The 5,479-nt window shown below is 45.0% G+C and overlaps 1 pseudogene; it reads right to left on the reverse strand.

Moving 5' to 3' along the window:
- Nucleotides 1–4,492: 4,492 nt before the first annotated feature.
- Nucleotides 4,493–4,830, reverse strand: LOC113456818 (annotated as a pseudogene).
- Between the last annotated feature and the right edge of the window lie 649 nt (nucleotides 4,831–5,479).

Raw genomic sequence — 5,479 nt, forward strand, 5'->3', positions numbered from 1 at the left:
TCTGTATGCACTGTATGTGCCATGCTGTTCAGCGGTGTGCTCCTGGGGGCTTCACTACTGCCTGGGATGACCCTTCCCCCACACCCTCACAGGCAGGTCCCCTTTGTCACCTGTCTACCCTTGAAGCTTCCTTTGGTCATTCAGATTATCTTCCATCCAACTTCCCCTCCCGCTATCATTGTCCCACCCCATCCCACCCCGTGACGTTGACTTTGCTTTACTTTAGCAATTAAGTGGAATTTTTCAGTTTAACAATTGCTTGTGCATTTTCTATCCTCTAGGACTGGATGAGAAGAGGAGTCTGGTCTCCTTGGTAGCCTGCTACACCAAAATCAGTGCTCCACACAGGGTAGTTGCCTGCGGTAGTTACTGTTAATTGTCAATCAGATTCAAGATCACTAGGAGCAAGCCTGCAGGCGCCCCTTAAGGGGTCATTTAGACTCCTGACAGGACTGTCAGGGGTTCTATTGATTAAATGAAATGATGCGGGGAAACCCCACTCTAAAAGTGAGTGGCCCTATTCCGTGATCTTGATTCCTGGACTAAAGCACAATGGGGAAGGCTCACTCAGCACAGGCATTGGTTGCTTTTTGCTTCCTGAATGTGGATGTGATGTGACCAGCGGCTTCAAGCTCCTTCTGCCTTGATTTCCCACTGTGATGGACTATAAGCTTAAGCTGTGAGACAGAAATAAAAGCCCCCTTCCTCTTGAGTTGCTTTTGTTAGGGTATTCTATCACACTAACAGAAAATGAAATGAAGGCATGGTGATAACCCTTTCTGAGTGCATGCATATGATCTTTAGAATGAAATCTGTCATGCTCCTTGCTAGGGTAAGCATAGATAAGAAATGATGCTTATTGGTTTGAGCAGAATACTGGATGCAAGTTACATGCACATTATCTTATTTAATCTTACTTTTAAATTAATATTTCAAAAAATAAGCGTTAGTGTTGACTCGACATATGCCTGAAAGAGAACTCGCTGTATATGGACTTGACCTCAAGAACATTTCTGAGAGGAAAGCACCGAGAGGCTCCACACACACTGCCGGTGCTGTCGGTGCTGTCCGAGCAGCAGACGGCCCAGGATGTACTGGCTGCCCTCCGCTGATGGTTCCCTCCAGGACTGCGTTTGAGTCCGTATGCCAGCTTTCCCTAATCTCATGAGCAGACTTCGGGAGCCAGCTACGGCTGAGATGTCTTGATGCACTTCCCAAAGTGATAATGAAAAAAATGACTAACTTGTTCACACCTCCTCCCATGACCTTTAGCCTTTCATAACAGGACATGATTTGTGCCTGCAGAATTATGGTGCCAGACCTGAGACTATCGCCATCCTCTCCTCTTCCACCAAGACAATGAAGCAAACAGGCCGATGGAGCTCACCCAAGGACATTTTATGAGGCCTGCAGAGGCTTGACAAGAAAGGAATTTGCCCTCGAAGCAGGAATTCATCATTTCTGTTGCCTTTTCCCCCGTTTAGAATCTAAAGTGCTCAAACTCCACATTCTCCGTTCCACGCCCATCGCTGTTCCCGTCAGCCCCACACATCCGTCCCAACAGCTGCTGAGCTGACTCAGGAGAATGGGCCCACCACATGAACAGGAAGCCAGCCAGGGAGGCTCATCTCCAAACGGGAGCAGGAGGAGGGGGCAGCAAGAAGAGCTCTGAGAAACTGTTTAACATTTCAAGAGCTGTTATTATTTTTGGCACCATGTTGAGTCCATGTCTCTTTTTTTGGCTACTTTTCTAGTACTTTATGTATCTTGAAGGAAAAATCGCAACCGGTTTCAGTAACACTGGGGGAAATGTGCAGTGCCATTGCAGGAGGCATTTAAATGGTATTTAAATGTTATCGTGTATGCTCATAAATAAGTGAGTTAAAATGATTCTAAAAATGACCTGTGATATGATTTGTTTATATGTCATAGGCATAGGAGATGCCTTAAGGGTTGGTTATCATGAATACAATTATATAACAAAAAATGAAATCCAACAATTACCAGTTGATCCCTAATTAACCATTCAGTTCCAAAAACAGATGGTTACATAAATCCCTGGTGGTCCCTTCAGTCACACAGTTAGTGTCAGAGCTTGAGTTTTTGTTATATGAATAAACATTTTCTTTTATTTTAAATGTCCACAAGAGTAGGGGTGGGGATGTAACTCAGTGGTAAAGAACTTGCTTAGCAAGTGTCAGGCCCAAGTTCAATGCCGAGGACCAAAACTAAATGTAGAAGAGAAGCGTTTGTTGCCTGCCCATCACCCAGCTTCAACAGGTGCCCACCTGTTGATCCTGAATACTGATGGTGGAAGGGAGAGATGATGATCCAAGACATGTAGCCACTGGAAGGACAATTTCAATGTTTGCCACGTTAAAGGTTGGCCTCTCACAGGTTACCCGTGCTGATATTTGGAGTAGTAAGCAAAGGAAGCAGTTTATTGGTTTAACCTCAGCATCCACTCTTAGGAAGTAAGACAAGCATGAGGTCAAGGGTATTTATTATTTACCATGACCCAGTGATGCTCCTGAATATTGTGATGGAAACAGTTGTATTAGAATGTTGAGCTTTTGTTTTTCTAGAAACAGGGTCTCCTATTGTCCAAGGTAGTCTCGAATTCATTCTGTAGCTGAGAATGACCTTGATCTTCTGCTGATCTTCCTTCTCCTCCTTCCATTGGGACGACAGTTCTATAGCAACAGGCCCAGCCTTTGAAGTGCTGGGGGATCAAATCCAGGGGTCAGCATAGTAGGCAAGCACTCTGTCAGCCCCGCTGCATCCCACCCTATCTAAGACAGACTTACTTACGTACCAAAGCTCACAGCAAGAGTATTCACAGTAGCCTCAAAGTGGAAAAGCTGACAGTCCATTGAGAGATGAACAGCTAGACAAAATGTGTAACAGCCTGCACATATAATAGAATCTTGTCTGCACTTAAAAAGTAGAACTCTGGTACATGCTATAACATGTATAAACCTTGAAGATACTTTTTAGAGAAATGAGTTAGGGAGAAAGGAACAAATATTACATAACACAAATTATATGAAATACCTGCAGTAAGGTAAACACAGAGACAGAAAATAGATCATAGATTAGCTCACTGGAGAACTCATTTTTATTAGATACAGAATTTCATTTTGAGAATATGAAAAAGTTCTGAAGATGGACGATAAAGGCAACTTCACAATATAAACATTTAAATGCCAGTGAACTGTATACCCATTTAATGATATGTGTGTCATACTCCATAGTTTTTTTTTTTAAGAAAAATACATCTTATTTCAGGCTTACAGTAACTTTCAGAGCACTGTTATGGTCCTTTCGTTTGTCCAAAGTCCAAGGTTACTGGGGGGGGGGGTGCGAAACTATTCTTTCACTGAACTCTGAAGCTCAGCTCTCAGAAGGCCGATTCCAAGGTTAAGTCATGGATTAAACAAGAAGGTGCTATGTTATTAAGGTCTTAAGCCTCATCCCTGGACTTTAAACAGCCCAACTTTCTCAAGTTCACCACTTAATCAAGCCCTCCAAACTCAAGAGTATTCAGGGTGGGAGCATTCACAGGAGGATGCGAGTTCTGGGCAGGATAAAGAGTTGCTCCATGGGAGGCTGGGGTGCGGATATTGGGGAGGTGCCACACTTACTCTTCCAACCATGTTTATCTCACCATTCCCAATCCAGCCAGCCTCCCACTGTGGATTCTCGTCCTTTCCACAAATGTACCTGCCTACTGTCCACAAATCTGGCTTCCACTCCAACCACAGCCATAGTCATCACCCATCTTGACATTCACAGCACCTACGAGGCACTATGCTGGGAAACCTGGTCTTATCTCTCATATGGTACCTTACGGTTCAAGGGACTGGAATAGGTCCCATCAACACAACCAAGGCTTTTCTTCCCCTGGAGGGAAGGACAGGGGAACAAGGAAGGAATATGGTTATCATGGTTAGAGGTGTATAACCCTCCAAAACAGCCCCTAAAACTCTCTCATAATTGTAATAAGAGCGGCGGGGCTGCGTCCCCAGCACCCCAGCCACCTGGCTAGCTTATACCCCGAAATAATTACACGGACACTGTATTCTTTTAAACAATGCTTGGCCCATTTCTATCTAGCCTCTTCTAGGCTAATTCTCACATATTAATTTAGCCCATTTCTAATCATCTGCATAGCACCGGTAGGTGTGCTTACCGGGAAGAATCTAGCCTATGCCCACCCTGGGTCGGAGCTTCATCGCGTGTGCCTCAGAGAGCAGGGCTATCCCCGCGTCCTCCCAGGAGAGGGGAGCATGGCATCTCTGCTCCAGAGAGCAGAGCTGTTGAGTCTGAGCTCACTTCCTCTTCCTCCCAGCATTCTGTTCTGTTTACTCCTCCCACCTATGCTTTAACCTATGAGGGCCAAGTAGTTTCTTTATTGCTTAACCAGTGAAATCAACAGATTGATATATGACACTCCCACATCACATAATACCCAAGCCATTTACTGCCCTATTCATTTCTTTCTCCGGACAATGGTCCAACCGTCTTCTACTATATCCTCTTCCTTAATAGTCTGGGAGTTTGGCTCAGGCGGTTGAGGAGAGGTCAGCTCCAGCAGAGCAGCTCCATCACCCTTCTGGAAGTGGTAGAACATGGTCTGTAGCTGCTGACTCACCTGAGGCAAGCTCCCATCTTCCACAACTGTATCAAACTCAGTGGTCATCAGCTCCCCAAGGAAATCTTCCACCTCTTCCAGCACTAAATCAGTTGCAAAGCAGGCCAAGCATCTAGAGCCACTCGAACAGCAGCTCCGAAGAGCTCTCGCACGTTTTCTGCCACACCCGCTGTCATCCATTTTCCATACCACATAGTTTTAAAAGCAAAAGTAGGTTGTCTCTATTAGACTGTCTGGGGGAGTAATGTAGGGACAGGAGAAGAATTAAGATGCCTCTGCCCTCATTCAGTCCACCCAGTAAAGTAGCTTCTTAAAAATGGTATTCATTTTTAAATTTTGTGTATATAGAGATAGCCTATAAGGAGAAATGCAAGGCCCTAGAAGCTGGAGATACTGAGAGTTTCTATAGAGAAGGCCTGTACACAGCAAGCTGGGGAATGAAAGATGGAATATTGAGAATGCTACCATCCACCCAGACCATCACCTTACAAGGGCTAGTCTCCTGCCAGAGACCTTGACATCTAATTGTATTCTACATCTGCAAGTGTATGGCTAGTGACCGGATGTGAGGGCTCTTAGTCACTGTTCTATTGCTGTGAAAAGACACAATGACCAAGGCAACTCTTATACAAAAAACATTTAATTGGAGGTCTGCTTATAGTTTTAGAGGATTGGTCCAAGATCATGATGGTGGGGAAGCAGACAGGCATGGCATTGGAGCAGTAGCTGAGCATTACATCCTGATCCTCAGACAGCAGGCAGGGAGACAGACACCAGGCCTGGTGTAAGCCCACCTCCAGTGACATTATCTCCCCCAACAAGGCC

This window comes from Microtus ochrogaster, chromosome 1 (genome assembly GCF_000317375.1).
Source record: "Microtus ochrogaster isolate Prairie Vole_2 chromosome 1, MicOch1.0, whole genome shotgun sequence".
In the NCBI taxonomy this organism is placed as follows: Eukaryota; Metazoa; Chordata; class Mammalia; order Rodentia; family Cricetidae; genus Microtus; species Microtus ochrogaster.